This window comes from Miniopterus natalensis, chromosome 2 (genome assembly GCF_054644295.1).
Source record: "Miniopterus natalensis isolate mMinNat1 chromosome 2, mMinNat1.hap1, whole genome shotgun sequence".
Lineage (NCBI taxonomy): Eukaryota > Metazoa > Chordata > Mammalia > Chiroptera > Miniopteridae > Miniopterus > Miniopterus natalensis.
The window spans coordinates 75,354,641-75,375,761 of record NC_142082.1 but is presented as its reverse complement, the minus strand read 5'-3'; the positions used below and the strand labels follow the sequence as shown (position 1 = coordinate 75,375,761).

At 36.2% G+C, this 21,121-nt stretch overlaps 1 protein-coding gene and 1 pseudogene across 1 annotated transcript in view; both read right to left on the bottom strand.

Moving 5' to 3' along the window:
• FNDC3A (fibronectin type III domain containing 3A) overlaps nucleotides 1–21,121 on the bottom strand; it is a 189,668-nt gene that overhangs the window by 106,807 nt on the left and 61,740 nt on the right. The gene's annotated exons all lie outside the window — the stretch shown is intronic.
• On the bottom strand, nucleotides 17,968–18,062 carry LOC148093710 (small nucleolar RNA U13; annotated as a pseudogene).

Below are 21,121 nucleotides of genomic sequence, written 5' to 3'. Positions count from 1 at the left end.
CCAATACCCCTGATGAACACAAATGTAAAAATCCTCGACAAAATATTAGCAAGCCAGATCTGAAGATCATACACCATGATCAAGTAAGATTTATTCCTGGGATGCAAGGTGGGAATAATAGCCACAAAGGAATTACTGTGATATACCTCATAAACAAAATGAAGGATACAAATCATATTATCATATCAATAGATGCAGAAAAAGTATTTGATAAAAGCCAGCACCCATTTATGATAAAAACTCTCAGCAAAGTGGGAATAGAAGGAACACATCTTAACATAATAAAGTGCATATATGACAAATCCACAGGCAACATTTTATTTAATGGGGAAAAACAAAAAGCATTTATTTCCCTTAAGATCAGGAACACGACAGGGAAATCCACCTTCACCACTCTTATTTAACATATTATTGAAGTCCTAGCTACAGCAACCAGACAAGAAAGAATAAAAGGCATTCAAACTGGAAAGGAAGAAGTAAAACTGTCATTATCATGTTTTACAGTAAAACTATCATGATACTCTATAGAGAGAACCCTAAAGATTCCACCAAAAAACTATTAGAACTGATAAATGAATTCAGTAAAGTAGAAGGATACAAATAAATATTCAGAAATTGGTTGCATTTTTATATGCCAATAATAAACTATCAGAAATGAAACTAAAAAGTAATCCCATTTATAATTGCATCATAAAAAAACAACCACCTAGGAATAAATTTAACCAAGCAGGTTAAACACCTATACTAGAAAAATTATAAGGCACTGAAGAAAGAACTCAAAGAAAATACAAGTAAATAAAAGCATATAGCACATTCATTGATAGGAAGAATTAACATTAAAATGTCCATAATACCAGAAGCTATCTATGAATCCAACGCAATTGCTGTCAGAATACTCATGGTGTATTTCACAGAATTAGAACAAATCATTCAAAAATTAAATGGGACCCCTCAAAACTCCAAAAAGTTTCAGCAATATTGGGAAAGAAGAACAAAATTAGGGTTATCACACTACCTGATATCAAACTGTACTACAAGACCACAGTAATCAAAACAGCATGGTACTGACAGAAAAACAGACATATAGATCAATGGAACAGAAGAGAAAGCCCAGATATAAACTCATGTGTATGTGCTCAAAGAAGAAAAGAGCTTACAATGGAATAAAGACAGTTTATTCAATAATTGGTGATGGGAAAATGGACAGATACAGGCAAAAAAATGAAAGTAGACCACTGTCTTATAATGCATTTAATATAAACTCAAAATGGATTAAAGACTTAAATATAAGACTTGAAGCTATAAAAATCCTCTAATAAAACACAGGCAGTAAAATCTCAGATATTTTCTGAAGCAATATTTTTTCTGATATGTCTACTCGGGCAAGGGAAATAAAAGAAAAAAATGGGATTACATCAAACTAAAAAGTTTTGCACAGTAAAGGAAACCATAAAAACAATGAAGAGACAACCTACTGAGTGGGAGAATATAATCACCAATGACATATGTGATAAGGGGTTACTATCCAAAATTTATAAAGAACTCATACCAATCAACACCAAAAACAAACAATTCAATTAAAAAATGGACAGAGGACCTGAATAAACACTTCTCCAAACAGGACATAAAGAAGGCCAATAGAAATATGAAAAGATGCTCAATGTCAGCAATTTTCAGAGAAATGCAAATTAAAACCACAGTGAGATGTCACCTCACACTTGTCAGAATGGGTATCATCAATAAATCCACAAATGACAGGTGTTGATGAGGATGTGGAGAAAAGGGATCCCTTGTACATGGTTGATGGGAATGCAGACTGGTGTAGCCACTGTGGAAAACAGTAAGGAGTTTCCTCAAAAAATTAAAAATGGATTTGCCTTATGACCCAGTGATTCTACTTTTTCAGATTTACCTGAAGAAACCCAAAACACTAATTCGAAAGAATATATACATCCGTATTTACAATAGCCAAGATATGGAAGCAACCCAAGTGCCCATCAATAGATGAGTGGGTAAAAAAGCTGTGGTACAATGGATTACTCAGCCATAAAAAAGAACAAAATCTTACCATTGTGATAGCATGGATGGACCTGGAGGGTATTATGTTCAGTGAAATAAGTCAGAGAAAGACAAACACCATATGATTTGACTTATATGTAGAATCTAAAGAACAAAATAAATGAAGAAACAAAATTGAAACAGGCTTATAGATAGAAAGAGAACTTGAGGTTGCGGGGGGGGGGGTAGTGGGGCTTTGGGTGAAAGAGGTGAAGGGACTACAAAGCACAAATTGGTAGTTACAAAATAGTAATGGCGAAGTAAGTTAAGCATAGGAAATATAGTCAATAATATTGCAGTTGGGGTACTTGAAACATCAAGGGTAACACTATGTAAAGTATATGACTGTGTAACAACTAGGCTGTATACCTGAAACCAATACAAAATAAAAATAAAAAATTAAAGAGATTACCTATATGTTGTACATAACTATCTACTGAGATAATTTATTCCATTAATATTTACTGAGTGTTTACATAGTACACAGTACTATGTAAACACTCAGTAATAGACTTCATTATAACTGCACATTTCTTTAATTGCTTCAGATATAAAAAATGTTAAGATTTAAAAAAAAAAATTTTGAATGGTCAGTAAAAACAGTATGTCTTCTGGGTTAACTTTCACCTAAACAAACAAGTAATGATGCCAATTCTAGCCAAAGGCCTTTAGTAAATTTGATTCTAATAAAAATTCAATCATAATAATGTAGGGAGAGGCAAACATCTGAGAAATTAAGAATACATAGCACAATTTTTCTTCTCTAGAAAATATATCATTTCTAATTTTCTATCCATTACCTAGAATATAACAACTACTTTGAAACAAAAATAACTGACCAAGTGAACGGTTACTTTTTAAAAAAATGTTTTAATTGATGTTTTTAGGGATAGGAAAAGAGAGGGATAGAGAAATAGAAACATCGATTGGCTGCCTCCTACATGTTCCCTACTGGGGATCAATCCCACAACCCAGGCATGTGCCCTGACCAGGAATCGAACCAGTGGCCTCCGGTTCATAGGTTGATGTTTAACCACTGAGCCATGCTAGCGGTGCCTTGACTGGGTTTTCATGATGTTGCTTCAGGGCAGATGCACTTGAAGCAAACCAGTTGTGCCTCAGCTGCAGGATCGATCCCCAGCCCCCGTCTAGGGTGCATGCAGATATCATTTAATTTTAAACACCTACCAACCTCCTCTGCCTAACAAAAATAGTTTAAAATTTTCTTTTACTTAGATATATACTCATTGTACAACTGTTTAGCATAATATTTTTAAAAAGCAGCTTTAAAAACCAAACTGAACAGAAACTACCCTAGATATGTGGTTCTTAAGAGTAATTAGTTTAGAAGCTGCCTAAAATGAAGTTCCTCTAGCTCTTCTTTTACTTTTGATTCTCCTATTTAAAGCATCCAAATTAGTTTTACTTTGCCTTTAAAATTATCTAATTTTCCATTTTTCCCCCCATTCTAAGTCAACTTGTTTTCCTACCCTCCTCATTCCCCAGCTCTTATCTACCTTTAATAAGTGGTTTCTTTCCCAAAACGGGTCACTTAAAAGGGAGAGGAAACTGCACCCCAAATAATCATTTTTATTCAGCTTTCTGCCTATTTAATAAAATACCATTTTGTGAGGCCAGTTCAGAAAAGGCAGAGATCCTGATAGATCCGTTTTATTCATTAACTGATACTTAAAAAGTGTCAGATGCAATGGGTTAATACAAACTATTTCACACATTTATATTTCTGGGTCTTAATTTCCTTTTGCCATCACTCATTAAATGAGATTTTTGTTTTGTCAGTTATTTCTTTAAAAAATGTTTTATTGATTTCAGAAAGAGGAAGGGAGAGGGACAGAGAGATAGACACATCAAAGATGAGGGAGTGTCATTGATTGGCTGCTTCCTGCATGCCCCCTCCTCAGGATCAAACCTGCAACCTGGGCATGTGCTCCGACTGGGAATCAAACCATGGCCTCCTGGTTCATGGGTGGACACTCAACCACTGAGCCACACCAGGCAGGCTTGTCAGTTATTTTAATAGAACTCATTAAACTGCTTTAGATTTCCTACTTCCAAAAGAACAACTGTAACAGTGCCATTTTATTCACTAGGTACATAAAAAGTGATGACAACTTAATTTGCCTATGTTTTCTTTTTTGGCATAAATGTTGCAATTTTCTCTTAACTAAGACATATACAACATGGTTTCTCTTGAAAGCAACATTTTATAGCTTTTAGGGACAACCTGGGACAATTACACAATGTACTTAGGATGAGTCATAGTCATTCACTTAACCTAAATGGGCTGAATTTATGAATGGATGATATGTTATGATTCATTTTCACAAACGAGACTCATTAATGTTTCAAAACTAGTATTTTGAGCCTCTCTACTAGAACTGATGTTTTTATCTTAGAAGGAGGACTTGTAAAGGGCAAAGTTTTAAATATAATTATGTTATTTGCAGCAGTATGAAAAATAGTTACCTGTGCTTCAGAGAATTTTCTAAGGGTAGTTATGATTTTCTAAGTAATGTATAAAGGACATAACTCCTCCATGGTTTAGTTTGCTAAATTATGAAAAACTAAATAATATCTACTCATATAGGAATAAGACTTGCCTTGAGTTACTTATAATTTCTGTAGAAGCTAAAGAACTTGGTTAAGCTCAGTCAGATTTGTAGTGATGAAAAGTCAGTGGGTCAAAGATAATCAATGGTGTTATAAAAAATAATATTCTTAGAATATTGATCTCCCTATTTTTAAAAAAGTTTAAAGGAGAGTGATATCACATGGTGGGGAAAGATGTTTCTTTTGCCTCTTCCCTTCGATGTACAACTAGTGGGGACATCCAGAATTTAAGAAAAGGTCCTCTACTCAACTTACTAGGATGCCTGAGAGATCCATGTATCTGTACATCTGAAGGTTAGTGGATTGGAATAAACAGAAGAGGCAGAACTGGGCGAATGGCAGGAACAATGCCTGTTATCCCAGCCCCCTAGCTGAGCCTGCAGCCCCAGTGAGTGCAGTAAGCAGCAAAAGAGGCAGGGCCCTCAGGCCCCGGTTCTGCCAACCCTTACAACCGCCATGGTGAAGAAAAAGAAGGGTAGCTGTGGAATTGCAGCCTGTGACTCAAGCTCCCTCTCACAGCTGTGGTGTTGCTCACAGTATCAAAAATCCTGGTAGTAGCAGTGAAGGTGGCACACATGACTCCTGGCCACAGTAGTACCAGTGGTCACAGGGAGCCGGGCAGCAGTGGTAGCATAGCTCAAGACCTCGGTTCCCCTTCTACCCACCCCATCCCTCCCACCATGGTGGTGGAGCCTGAGATCAAGGTGACTCCTGACATAGTGAGGGCATCACCATTCTGATAACACAAGCAGCAACACCCATGACTACAGCATCAGAAGAAAGGCACTAGTGACTCTGAGGCACAAGCAATGATGAAGAGAGCACCTGCAACACCTCGCCAGAGGTGGTAAAGGGTAGAAAATGCTGGCTCTCAAATACAGTGAGAGTCAGCCCAGGTAAGAAAAACCAAAAACCTGTAATATAGCGCCATCTACTGGAAAACAAAAGAAAGGCCTGTAATTACCAACTTGTTAAATTCTTAAAATCAATGTAAAAAAACTGTAACTAGTAAGAAAGTTGTTCACCATTTCAAAGGCACTGGTACAGTAAAAACCCAACAAGCACAATGAATAATCATGGTATCACAAAAATAATTCTCTAGAAACCAAGCTCGAATGGAAGACTATTATCTAAATGATAAAGAATTAAAAATAGCTGTTATAAAGAAACTCAACAAGATATATTATAAGAAAACTCAGAAAGGTAGTTCAATGAGTTCAAGAATAAAATTAATGAATAGAAAGATTACTTTACCAAAGAAACTGAAATTCTAAAAAAGAACTGAATTGAAATTCTGGAGCTGAAAAACAATATATGAAATAAAAAAATGCATAAGAAAGCACTGGAAATAAAGTATGAACTAGTGAACTCAAAGATAGAAATGTAGATATAATTAAGGTAGAAGAGGAGAACAAAGACTTTTTAAAAAAAGGAAAGAACTCTATGAGAACTATCTGATTTATTAGAAAAGGCACCATAATAATAATGGGTACTGCAAATGGAAAAGAAAGGGAGAAGGGAGAGCCTATTTAAAAAAATAATAGATGAGAAGTTCCCAAACCTGGGGAAGCAACTGGACATACAAATACAAGCAGCTAATAGAACACCTAATTATCTCAATGCAAAAGATCTCCAAGACATATTAGATAAACAATGTAAAAGTCAATGATGAAAGAATTCTATAGGCAAGCAGGAAAAAAGAGAATAACATACACAGGAACTCCCATCAGGCTATCATCAAATTTCCCAGAAGAAACTCTACAGGCCAGGAGAAAGTGGAATGACATATTAAAATATTAAAAAATTGAAAACTGCCAAGAATACTCTATAAGGAAAAGTTATCTTTCAACTATGAAGGAGAAATAAAGGCTTTCCCAGACAAACAAAAGCTGAGGGAGTTCACCACAAGACCTGCCTTACAAGAATATTGAAAGGAGCGCTTCTACCTAAAAAGGCAAAAGTACACAAAACTTTGAATGAGGTGGAAGACAGAATCAGAAAATTGCAACTGTCTTCTAGAACAGGGTGTTAAACAATTATAGCATAAAGGTTAAAGGTGGAAAACGTGTTAAGAATAACTATAGCTACTTCAAGTTCGTAACACACAACATAAACAGGGATAATTTGTGACAACAAAATTATAAAAGAGGAGGAGGAGAAGGAAAGAACTTATATAGGCAAATGAAAATAGATGCTATCAAAAGAAAAAAGACTATTTTATCTATAAAATGTTTTATGCAAACCTCATGGTAACCACAAAACATAAAAATAGAGGAAACGGAGAAAGAGATCAGAGAAAACCACCAAACAAAATAAGCAGACAGAAACACAAGGAAAAGAAACAGTAGATAGATCAGAAAACAAAAGATAAAATGGCAGTGGTAAATCCTCATGTACCAATCATCAGCCTAAATATAAATGAACTGAACTCACCAATCAAAAGGCACAGAGTAGCTAGACGAATTAAAAAATAAGACACAACTACATGCTGCTTTCAGTAGACTCATATCAGTTCCAAAGACAGACACTGGCTCAAAGTGAAGTGAAAGATGAGACTCCAAGCCAATGGTATCCAAAAGAAAGCCGGTAACAAGGGACAAAGATGGATACTGTATAAGGATAAAGGGGACAATCCATCAAGACATAGCAGTTATTAATATCTATGCACCCAACCCAGAAGCACCAAAATATATAAAGCAATTATTAACAGACCTAAAGAGTGAAACTGACAGCAACACAATAATATTAGGAGACTCTAATACCCTATTTACACCAAAGGATAGATCATCCAGACATAAAGTCAACAAGGAAACATGAGCCTTCAATGACACATTAGACTAGATAGCCTTGATATACAGAACATTTCATCCAAAAGCAAGAAATTACACAGTCTTCTCAAGTACACATGGAATATTCTCAAGAACAGACCACACATTGAGAAACAAAACAAGTCTCAAATGTAAGAAGGCAAATCATATCAAACATCTTTTATAACCACAACAGTAGGAAACTAGATATTAACTACAAGAAGAAAGCTGGAAAAATCACAAATATGTGAAGATTAAACAACATGCCCCTGAACAACTATCGGGTCAATGAAAAAACAAAACAAAGGAGAAATAAAAAATACATGGAGACAAATGAAAATAAAAATATGAGATGCCAAAATCTATGGGATGCAGCGAAAGCACTACTAAGAATTTTATAGCAAGACAGGCCTACCTTAAGAAACAAAACAATCTCAAATGAACAATGTAACTTTACTCCTAAAGGTACTAGAAAAAGAAAGCCCAAAGTCAGTAGAAGAAAAAAAAAATCAGAGCAGAAATAAATGAAATAGAGACTATGAAAAGACAACAGAAAAGATCAATGAAACAAAGAGCAGGTTCTTTGAAAAAACAAACAAAACAAACCTTTAGCTAGACTCACTGAGAGAGAGAGAGAGAGACAGCGGCTAGAGAGGGAAGGAGGGAGGGAGGGAGGGAGAGGGAGAGAGAAGGCTCAAATAAAATTAGAAATGAAAGAGAAGTTACAACAGATGCCCTAGAAATGCAAAGGATCATAAGAGAGTTTGGCTATATGCCACCAAATTGGACAATCTAGAAGAAAGAGAGTCTTAGCATTATACAACCTTCCAAGATTGAATCATGAAGAAATAGAAAATATGAATAGACACAGCACTAGTAAGGAAATTGAAAGTCATCAAAAAGCTCCCCCAAATCAATTTAGTCAAATGATCAACATCCAGGCATTATCTATGGCTCACTATTTACATATTTGAACTGACATTTGCATATTACCCTACAATCTTAACTGGTACTCACACTGAAAACTCTCGGGCACCAAAATATCCCTATGTATAAAAGCATATTTTTAGTATATAGGAGTTGCCAAGGCAAAAACGTATACTGATATACTTAAAAATACTTTAGCAGTTAATTTTAATAAATATTGACAGCATGCCTATTAAGAAAAAGACATTATTTTAGCACACAGAACCAGAGATGAAAAAGAGACAATTTTTGTTGTTAAGGAACAATATAGTAGGAAGCTAATATTCCTTAAAGACTTTAGTAAAGCAAGGTTTTTATGTAGCAAGACAAAGACAGCATCATTGTTCCTGCCCCATAAGATTCAGAAGTTTAGTGGATTTCTCTCCCAAGTATTTATTTCATTAGAAATGTGAATTAATAAATTAACCAGTTGGCATCCTGTTTATAGGTCTATTATGAACAACGACCAATCACTGGCTCAATCACTTCACAAAATGTGCCTGTGTACAGATATACTTGTTAAATTTTACTCATATTCATCCCCAATTAACTAAAGAGGTTCCAGTCTAATTAATGGGTTATTTTGGAATCAAATAATCTTTAGCTAGAATGAATGTTGACACCAATCAAACTTCTACGTAAGAATTACTTTTATGAAATCATCTAACCAGTGCATAAACATATGTAATGATATGGGGCTCTGGCATAACAAAGCAATAACTCCATTTTTATATAGCTATAATTGTTGGATAGTTCTTTCCTGTGAGCTAAAAGTTACTTCCTAGTAACTCTTACCTGTTAATCTAAAGTCTGCCTTCTAAAGGTGCAGAAAACAATGTTTTCCAAGTCACAGCTCTTTTATCTAAGTTAAACATCCTTCACATATTTTTATACTATTTTATGATAATGATTTCATGATTCTATGCTCTCCTAGTTACCTTCCTAGGTTCAATCTCAGTTTGACAATACTTTTAAAAAAACATATTAAAAGGATACTATACAACCAAAGTTTTAACTAACACATATTTAGCTTTAGTTCTACTAAAATATGCAGGTTCTATTTATAAAGTTAAGTCCTCCACTCTTGCATGTGGTGGACACTGTTGTTTGTTTTGGTGCATAGGATCTGAAGCCCCTTTGAGGGGTTGGAGGAGTCACCTTGGTGTAAGGTAAAGACCTTTGCTCCTATAGTTGCTGATAACCTAGGAGGCAATGGTATATAGCTACAAGATTCCTACTGCAGAAGTAGTATCTATGCTGGAAGCAAGTAATATTGAGTTCTTTGTAAAGAAATGGCATGGGTACAATCATTATGTGGATGATCATTTTCCAATCAGATCTGTTCTGTAGCATGGTTTGGGGGCATTGTTTCTGAAGCTCAGCGTTGAGTCTGGCTCTTTAGTCCTCCCAAAGCCTCTAAGATATCTAATATAATTTTCTTTGAGTAATATATTTTCTAAAAATTTGAAACAATCACAAACTTACAAAAATACTGTGTATGTCCAGAAGCACAAAAACCTTTCTTCCCTAAACTATTTGAAATAAGATGCTGACAGTATGACCTATCACTCATGGAATACTTTAGTATGTGGCTCATATAAATAAGGAAATTCTCTAATATAAAAACCAACCATCAAAACTAGAAAATTAACATTAATATCACTATTTGTTACAGGTTAAACTGTATCCACACGAAAAAGATATATTAAAATACTAATACCCAAGAATGTGAATTTATTTGGGAATATGGTCATTGCAGATATAATTAGTTAAGATTAGGTCATGCTACAGTACAGTGGGCTCCTAATCCAGTCAGATATCCTTGTAAAAAGATAGGCATGTGAAGATAAGAGACACAGGGAGGAGGCAATGTGAAGGTGGAGAGAGAGACTGTAAAGATACACCTACAAGCCAAGAAGTCCTGAAGATTTATGGCCATCACCAGCAGGAGAAGTATGAATTCTCCCTCAGAAGGAACCAATCCTGCAGACACCTTGATTGATCTTGGATTTCTAGCCTCCAGAACTGAGGCATTAAATTTCTGTTGTTTTAATCCACTCAGTTTGTGGTACTTTGTAATTAGAAAATAACAAACCATCTAATTAAAAAACTCCATTCAAGATTTACAAGCTGTCCTAACAGTGTTCTTTCTAGGAAAAGAATCTAGTTTGGAATCAAATACTGCATTTAGTTGGAATGCCCCTTTATCCTATCAGTTGGAACAGTTCTTCAGTCTTTCCTTGACTTTCATGATTTTGACTTTTGAGATTATAAGTTAGTTATTCTGTAGAATGTCTTTTTTTTTTTTTTTTTTTTAATATATCTTTATTGATTTCAGAGAGAGGAAGGGAGAGGGAGAGAGAGAGAGAAACATCAATGATGAGAGGGTCATCGATCGGCTGCCTCCTGCACGCCCCCGACTGGGGACTGGGCCCACAACCGGGCATGTGCCCTGACCAGGAATCGAACCCTGATCTCCTGGATCCTAGGTTGATGCTCAATCGCTAAGCCACACCTGGCTGGGCGTAGAATGTCTTTAAATTTGTCTACTGTTCCCTTTGGTTTAAATTCAGACAATACATTTTTAGCAGAAATATCATAGAAGTGACACCATGTTCCTCCCAATGCATCGTATCAGGTAGTAGCACACAACGGTGATTTCTGCCATTACTGATGACATACAATTTGATCACTTAGATGGTGCCTGCGAGGCTTCAAAAAGTTACTTTTTTTTGTTTCTTTGTTTTTGCCTTTAATCAGTAAGTATTTTGTGGGGAGGTACTTTGAAATTATGTAAACAATCCATTTTTCATGAAACTTCTAAAAAATTAATTAATTAACTTGTGGACTCATAGTTTCCTATTTTATTCAGTAGACTAATCCACGTCTATCATTATTTTGATGTTCAAATTGTACTTACTTTTCCTAGTAAAATCTTCCTTCCAGCTGGATACTATGTTCTTCTGACATGTCTCCATCCATTATTTTAAAATTAAGTTTATTGGGGTGACACTGGTTAACTGAGCACTTCCTTTTTTCTGGGGTAACAATATGTTCCATTCACATCTTGTACTTTTCCTGCCCCAGACCTTGAATCAGAAATGTCTGATTTTTTTCTGGGTCAAGAGCCACGGGATTTTATTCTAGTTTCCTCCCTTTCCATATCTAAAACTCCTTCTCTGAGAGTAAGAAAACTGGTTCTTAATATAATGCTTCTTTGATTAGTCCCCAGTGTTATATAATCACTCTTCTACCTCTGCCACCATTCCTGCCCCTGGTAGATGTTCCTCTAACCCCACACTGTCTTCCCACACTAGACGACCCTTGCAATGTGGATACAAGGCTTTGACTTCCCATGTTAAGCAATCCCCCTCTCCCCATGTGGATGTCATCCTCTCCTTGGTTCCACATGGTCACACACAAGCTCTAATACCGTGTTGGGCCTACCTGCTTTTATGTATATTCTCTTCTCACCATATTTAAGTTCAGATTCCTCATGTGAGGCGATTCTACCCTTCAGCCCACCATGTGGGCTACCTATTACTCTACTTAGCGTGATTATCCACACCAGGACATTCCTCTATGGCAGGGGTGGGGAACATCTGGCCTGAGGGCCACAAAATCATTTGGCCTGGCCCTGCCAAGGCAACTGCAGGCAGGACTACAGATTCAATAAATCTAGGAGCCGTTTTCATGCTAATTTTTAGGTTGATAATTTTGTATGGCCCTTGAATGATGTTATATCCCAACGGCCCTAGGCAGAAAAAGCGCCCCCCCCCCCCCCCCCCCCCGGCTCCTCTATGGGAATGCATGCCCTTCTCATCCCACTGAGGCTCTCACTTCTGGGTTCTACCCACAAGTGGATGGGGTCTTTCTTGAGCCCCAATACCTCCTGCCATTTCATGGGGATCTCCTCTTCACCATGCTCAGGATCTGATTTTCCTTGCTGGATCCCACCTCCTACCTCCACGTAGGCAACATTCTTCTGACCTTGTTTGGGCTTCAACACCTGAAACCAAGTCACCTCCAACCTTGTGAATGTCCTCACATTGATTGGGCTCAGACTCTTTATAAGGACTGCCTCCATTTCATGGACACTTTATCACCCTGCTGGGGCTATGACATCCCATGCCAGGTTGCCCCTGTGTGGATACTCTCCCCACTCAAGAACAGGCCATCCTCTGTATGAATATCCTTTTTATCAATCGGACTTGGGCTCTCCAACTTTCCACTCCAGACCACTCCCAGTATGTAAATAATCTGACCCTGCTGGCTCCAACAGCCCATGTCAGGCTACTCCTCTACACAGATGGCCTCTACACTGTTTGATCTCTGATGCTCATAAGTAAATCATCTCACCTTATTCAGGCACTGATTCCCTGTGTTGGGCCATTTCACTGTACTGATGATTTCATTCCATTCAGATTCTTATACCCACAACAAGGCCACTGTATGAATTCCCTCCTCACTCTGGGCTCTGACTTTCTACACTATGTTATTCTCCCATGTGATGAACTCCTCGCTCAATTTAGGCTCTGAAATTCCACTCTGTGGCACTGCAGCTCACCTCCCTGACTCCACCAGTGAAGTGGATATTTGTGTCCCCCACTATATTCATAAAGTTGAAATCCCAGCCCCAGTGTGATGGTATTAGGAGGTGAGGCCTCTGGGACATAACGATTACTCATGAATGGGATTAGTACCCTTATAAAAAGAGATCCCAAAGAGCTCCCTTGCCCCTTTTACCATGTGAAGATACAGTGAAAAATCAACAGTATAAAACCTGGAAGAGGACTCTCATGAGAACCCAACCATTCTGGCAGGCACCCTGATCTTGAACTTCTAGCCTCCAGAACTGTGAGAAATAAATTTCTGTTGTTTATGAGCCACCCAGTCCATGGTATTCTGTTATGGCAACCCTAATGGGCTAAGACAAGTGTCTATATTGTTCTGCCCCACGTAATGGCCTGAGGACTGGACTGTTAGGAATAAAAGGGAAGAAGAAATAGAAGTCTCAATATCATCTTAACACCTTGCTATTTTGAACCAGAACTCGAGTACCTGTGCAGTAGGCTACTTTGGTCAGCAAGGTGTTTAAAATTAATTAAATTAATGTAAGTGCAGACATGAGTTATCTTGTGACCGGTCAGCAACATTCAGACATGGAAACGTGTATACTCGTGATCGGTCAGCAAGGTGTAAACTCCTTTTGTATTTAATTGCAAGAGTGAGTTTCAAAAAAGAACTCTGACTAATACACATCTTTAGAGTACAGTTAGTTCTTCAAATCAAAATGTAGAACTTTATATTTATCCCCATTAAATTTTATCATATTGGTTCTGATCTTTCATTTCAATATATTCTGATCTTCTTGAGCTGGACATTTACTTATTGTTATTAGTTGTCCTTGGTAACTTTCTGACATCTGAAAATTTTATAAACTGTCATTTATTTTTGTCAAAACTAACAATTAATGATGCACAGAAAGAGAGCCCTAGGCAACAAGGTCCTGAATAATATAACCTAAGACTAGCAACAGCTAGTGATCAAATATTACTTTATCTTTCCACAAAGATAGATAGGAAAGTCTGTCAAATAAGCTTGAGGAAATAAGAGGGAAATAAGCTTGCTTATTCCCTTCTGTCACCAAATGAATGAATGGATGAAGAATACAGGGTGTGGCAAAAATAGGTTTACAGTTGTGAATATGTAAAACACTAAGTTTATTCTTGTATTGTTTCCCATAAGAAAAACTGTAAACCTACTTTTGCCCCACTCTGCATAAAGTCCTCATTGCTGTAATACAACCATGTAAGCAATGTTGCAAAACTAATAATTGAAATGTAGTTCTTATTAATCCACAATCAACATAATTTGGGGTCATATAACTGATGAAGGTCTTGGGTTCTATGATTCCACAGATATAAACAATATGTCCAAAAAGGTATGATTTAATAATAATCTTTGACTAATTATATTCCAAGTCCTACGTGATAGACACACACGCACAAATACATACTCTCTCTCTCTTTCTACACAAACAAGTCTAAGATAGGATGTAAAAATAATCATTAAATTCATTAATATAATCTGATTGATATAATAGTAAGTGGCAGAGTTGGAACTCAAACCCAGGTACCATGTGCTTAACTACAGTTAACAATATCTTTGCTTGTTTTCCTAAATATATAATTTAAAAGAGCCAGGGTACATAAAAACTATTCAGGCACAGCTGACCTGAATACTCTTTTTGCTGTTTTATAACTTTCTCTCTTGCATGTAGCATCACAGAATAAGAAGTTCCATAACAATGCAAAACCACTAGATATTTAATTAATAAATTATTTTTCTTTAGTCCTATTTATTCACTTTGGGGTATCATGAAAGAAAAAGAATATTATCAATAAGAAAGTAACAAGACAATCCACAGAATGTGATAAAATATTTGCAAACCATATCTGAGAAAGGACTTGTATCCAGAATATATAAAGAACTCTTATAATTCAAAAATAAAAAGATAACTCAATATAAAAATGGGCAAAGGATCAAAACAGACATTTCTCCAAAGAAGATATGCAGATGGACAATGAGCACATGAAAGGATGTTCGATATATTGTCAAACATTAGGTTAATGCAAATTAAAACCACATACCCACTAGGATAGGTATATTAAAAAAGATGGATAGACAAGCGTTAGCAAGGATATGAAACCCTCATATCCAGGTGGAGGAAATGTAAAGTGAAGTAGTCACTTTAGAAAACAGTTTGGCAGTTCCTCAAAGTTAAACATATAGTTCCCATACGATCTAATAATGCCACTTCAGTATGTACTCAAGAGAAATGAAAACACATGTCCACACAAAAACTTGTACATGAATGTTTATAACCACAGTATTCGTAACAGCCCCAAAGTGGAAACAACCTATCAAGTGATGAATGGAAAGTAAAATGTTACATCCATACAATGGACGGTTATTTGTCAATATAAAGGAGTGAACTACTGAGATACATGCTACAACATGGATAAACCTTGAAAATATTGTATGCGCAAGTAGCCAATTACAAAGAACCCGGTATTGATTAGGCAAATCTATAGAGATAGAAAGTAGTAGTTTCCTAGGGCTGGGGGGTTTGGAGGAAAATGGGGAATGAATGCTAATGGGTATTGGGTTTCTTTTGGAGATGACAACAATATTCTAAAATTAATTGTGGCAATGGCTGCAGAACTCTATGAACATAATAAAAACTACTGAACTGTATACTTTAAATGGGTGAATTGTATGGTATGTGAATTATATCTCAATAAAGGTGTAAAAGCAAAAAACAAACAAACACGAAAAGTCATACCTGCCTCTTAATAAAGAGGGTTTTTAGATAAAATTGTCTATATAGACTATTTATTTGGCATACAGAAACACTCATTAAACTTAAACATTTATTGAGCATTCTCTAAGTGCTGGATTACATGAAAAGCCCAGGGCTACAAACATAAATAAAATTTAATTTCTGCCCTCAATTATTTCTGTATGTGCATCCAAGGAGAGGAGAGGAACCGAAGGGAGGTCTTGTCTACAAATGCTTCACAGAACGGATGATGTCTGAAGGATGGGACTTTATCACCAGGAAAGCCAGCTCTACAACAGGGGTCTAAAGAGTTCACCACATATTCTCTATGAAATATGCCTCTAGAACCTTCCTAGTAACCAAAATTCAGAATCTTTGCCTAATTCTCTTCTGCATACCTCTCCACAAAACAAAACTAAGATGGGTAGTCTTTAGCACATGTTACAGAGAGCTGTTAATACCATTCATTCAATGCACTTTTACATTCCTGGGTACAATTACCAGGCAAAAATGAATTATATTTCACAATACCTATCATCACACAAGAAAATGTTGACATGTTATCGAAACACCTCACTAAAAAAAATATAAACATCAAGTTGTTAGGTCTGTTTCAAAATACATTTTAATAGGAAAAAAACCCAGATAGATTTAAGGTAGTACTCTGATTTCAAAAGTAATAATGTATTTATGCTGAAACCAACACTGGCTTAAGATGGCAAAAATGAGATATGGGTCTGAATCAAGCAGTATAGACAAATCTGACCAATGAGCAGAATGGCAAACTGGAAAGTAGTAAAAGGTAGAAAGCTACATATTTAGATATTTAAGAGTTGTGTAGGGTCTAAAAGGACATGAAATAAGGCAAATAAAAAGGGAAGACAGACATTCGATTTTGGATAGGACTCAGAAAGAATAGGAACAATAAAAAATGATCAAATCAATTGCACAAAGTGTATTCTTTTCATTATAAATATGAAACGTGTTGAAAAACAAATACGGAAAAGTCCTTGTTTCTAGCCCATGATTTATTTCCTTCCCCCCTTTTTTGGGGGGGAGGCACATAGGAGTAGAGGGAAAAGAGAGAATTCATTTAAAAGAATACTTGTGACATTTTATTGAACGTTTCTAGATGTTTGTAGGAAGACTTTTAGGTTAACAGGTAACCTAAAACAGGAAGACATCACTAATCTTTCCCAATTGTAAAATGGATGTTAACTCTCCTGAATAATCTCCTTCAATGGCTCTTCCTCGCTTTTACAATAAAGTTTAAAGTTTCAAGTAGAATGTCAGTAAAGCCATTTCAAGATCTGACTATATTTTCAGATTTGTCTACATCCACATTCCCTTTATAAAACTTTTTAGCAATTTTGATCTCTTTGTAGTTATTTTAAAAAGTCAAGTTATTGTTTTCTCCTGTTGCTTTGCACACTGTTTCCTCTGCCTAAAATGCTTTCTTGAGCTCTTTTTCCATTTGACCAACTACTATTTTCCTTAAAGGAATGTCATGTGTCACCTTCTCCCTAGAGAATATTTTTCCTGACATATCACTCTGTTACAGTATCCCTCCTATGCTCCCTTAACACTCTATGCATATCTTTAATGGCTCTTCTTTTTGTTTGTTACTCCTCACTCGAGAATATATTTTCTATTGATTTTTTAGAGAGAGTAGAAGGGAGGGGCAGATAGGAGAAGAGAGAGAAGGAGACAGAGAGAGAAAGAGAGAGAGAAAGAGAGGGAGGAGAGAGGAGAGAGAAACGATGTTGCCTCCTGCATGTGCCCAGCCAGGGATGGGACCTGCAACCCAGGTACACGCCTGGTTGGCCAAAGCTCTAACCAGAGCCACACAGGACAGGGCTCTAATGGTTCTTTCTATACTGCAATACAATTGTTAATTTTCCCTCTTTCTTCCTTACTACACTGTTTTTGAATGGCAAGAACTATGTCTTACTTTTCTTTGAGTTCCCTGGAGCTGGTGTATTATACCTCAGCAGATACTAAGTAAATTCATGAAAAAAATATTAGCAATCTGTCTCTCCAAGCAGTATGCTATAGTAGAAAAAGTAATAAATATATAGAGCCCTGCCCATAATTAGCTATAACTGACAAATTCTGAACCTCCAGTAAAATTAGTGATTTATTTATTTATTTATTTATTCACATCAGACGGGTAATGTGCCCGCATGGTAACAAGGTTCGTGGGCGGCACATGTCACACAGCGGCCAATAATCACGATCATGAACTACAAAAGGATCATAAGTGGATTATTTAGATCTCTAAATTTCCCTGTGATCTCTGCTAACTTAGGTTTTGTTTCTGTCAATTTTTGAAAGGTAATAAAACTACGTTAAAAAGAAGTCTTTAATTGAAATGCCTATTAAATTATACTGGATTTACCTCAATTCTTTAGGTTTCACTATAGAGGTTTATTTTATTACAATAGCAGCCATGAAGGAAAAAAGCTTTCCTAACTTTATGGCCTTAGGGCCATAGGGTCCTATTTTTCTCTCTGTTTTACTGGCATATTATTTTCTTCCCTTAAGACTTTTTCTTTGGTATGTGCTGCCTCCACTTCTACTCTTATTTTTTTACCTAGTTCCAGAACTAGTCCAGGAAGGTGACTGCCATGTAATAGAAACTAGCAATGGCAAAGGGGAAGAAAAGGAAGATGATGAGCTCCAGCAGTTAGTCTTTTCCCATCCTATCTTCTCTTGCTTGGCGTGAGGACACACTGGTCTTTACAAAGACTTAAACTCTAGTCCCTCGTTCACCACTACTCTTTCCGCCTACATCCCATCTTTTAATTTTGGACTAACAAAAACAAAGAGGGAAGAGCTTTTTACTTTCTTTCTGGTTCCCCTTATCCTTTCCTGTGTTTTAGAAAACTCTGCCTCATAATTTTAAAACAAAGTTTCCACTCTTATAATTGGTCATATAGAGAGAGGAGTCTCCCAAAGCTACTGAAGCAGAAAAATGTGCTCCCGCCTAAAAATATCTTCAGATATAGGCAGATTCTACCATTAGGATACTGTTAGTACTACAGGTACATTATAAATTAGATAGCCTTTTTTGGGCCTGACTGAAGGGCTGCCATATAAAAATCAATTTAATTAATGTTATGAGGGAGGGGGTTTAAAACTTGTAGTTACAATTGACTTTTAAAATATAAATTACTTAGAAATCAGATGTGGTTATTCAACTGCAATTAGCAGTTTTGGTATTTTAAGTCACCCTAAAATAGTAATGTGTGTAGTATCCTCATTTGCCGATGTGTTTAAAAAGATCAATGTTATATTAGTTAAAATGCGTCCATTATAAACAATATTTATTGAAAACAATTTGAAAAGAGGTATACAAACAAACCTAAAGTGGGTGCTCTTAGAAACCTACATTCTAAGAGGTACCCAGTATAAAAATAATTTTTATGAAAACCTAATTGACAAGTAAAGATAGGCAGAGTTAATCATATTGCATAAAAATTGCTACGTGGCTTCTTTTAAGCTCAAAATATGTGAAACCTTTCTATTTTGAAGTTATCTTATTTGCCATACAAAAGATTTAAATTAACTTAGAGAAAGTGCTAATTCTAAGACATATAAGGTTTAGATGGCAGGCTAAAAATTTTTATTGTAATTACTGAGCTAACTGCTTCTCTAGAAAGAGTTAGGTCTATTTCTTCTTTGATTAAATCAGGTAAAATGGGAGGTATCAAAAGTCCTGGTTTGCCTGGGATAATCTTGGCTGATACCAGTTGCCTTGGAGTAATTGCTAGAGTCCACTTTCATTCTCAGAAGTATGCTAGGTTGGATGATAAGGCATATGGTCACCCTACTTCTAATGTGCGCTTTTCAAATGAAAGCAACACTATTATTTAGGTACTCAATACGTGGAAGGCCAATAACTGAAGGAGATATAAAGAAATGTAAGAAATGGTATCTGTCCTCAAAGTGCTTAAACTTAGTTGAAGAGAACGAATAAACATTTCAAGTTAAACACACAAAATTTAAGTGCCTTTTAAAAATGTAACTAAAAGAAATGTTCTAAGAAAGAGCATAGTTACTTGCCAAATGAATGGCACAATAATTGATATTATGGAATTTCACAGGAGATGGAATTACTTTCTATTAAACGCCACCACAGCACCTAACATCATTTATTGAGTGCCTAGTATGTACTAGGCATGGTTTAGAATGCTTTACATGCATATTATCCTATGAGGTGTACTATTATTCTCACAAGGATGGAAATTTTACTGATAAGAAATGTACCTGAAAGAGGTTAAATAACATATGAAAGTTTATACATACAGTAAGTGACAGTTGGGATTTAAACCCAGGTTCTCTAATTACAAAGCCAATGACTTTTTATTGCTTTTTTCTTCACATAGGGCGGCTATTTTCAACTGGGAGTGATTTTGCCCCCCAGGGAAATTTGGTGATATGTGAAGACATTTTTGTTTTTCACAAGTGTGTGTGTGGGGGGGAGGGGGGGAGTGAGTAACATGGAGGGAATGCTCACTAAAAACTTTACAAAAAAACTTCATTATTTTTTAAAAAAATTTTAAAATTTATCCTTATTGCTGAAAAGTATTACAGATATCCCCCCTTTCCCCCCCATTGTCCCCCTCCACCCCACCCCGCCCCCAGGCCTACCACACTATTGTCTGTGTCCATGGGTTATGCATGTATGCATATAAGTTCTTTGGTTAATCTAACCCTCCCCCACCTGTTCCACCTTCCTTCTGAGATTCATCAGTCTGTTCCATGCTTCCATTTCTATGGATCTATTTTGTTCATCAGTTTATTTTGTTCATTTTATTCCACATATAAGTGAGATCATGTGATACTTGTCTTTCTCAGACTGGCTTATTTCGCTTAGCATAATACTCTCCAGTTCCATCCATGCTGTCCCAAAGGGGAAGAGATTCTTCTTCTTTAGCTGCATACTATTCCACAGTATAAATGTATCACAGCCTTTTTATCCACTCATCTACTGACGGGCACTTGGGCTGTTTCCATATCTTAGCTATTATAAATAGTGTTGCTATGTACATAGGGGTGCATATCTTTTTTCTGATTGGTGTTTCAGGATTCTTATATTTCCTAAATAGACACTTTTCCAAAGAGGACATAGAGATGGCCAAGAGACATGAAAAAATGCTCAAAGTCACTAATCATCAGAGAGATGCAAATGAAAACTACAAAAAAACCTTTTAAAGATAAGATCTGAACTCAGTCTTGAAGCTTGGTCACATTTGGATAAGCTGGGTGGTAGTGATAAGGGTGAATTCTAGATAAGAAGAATAAGAAGAAT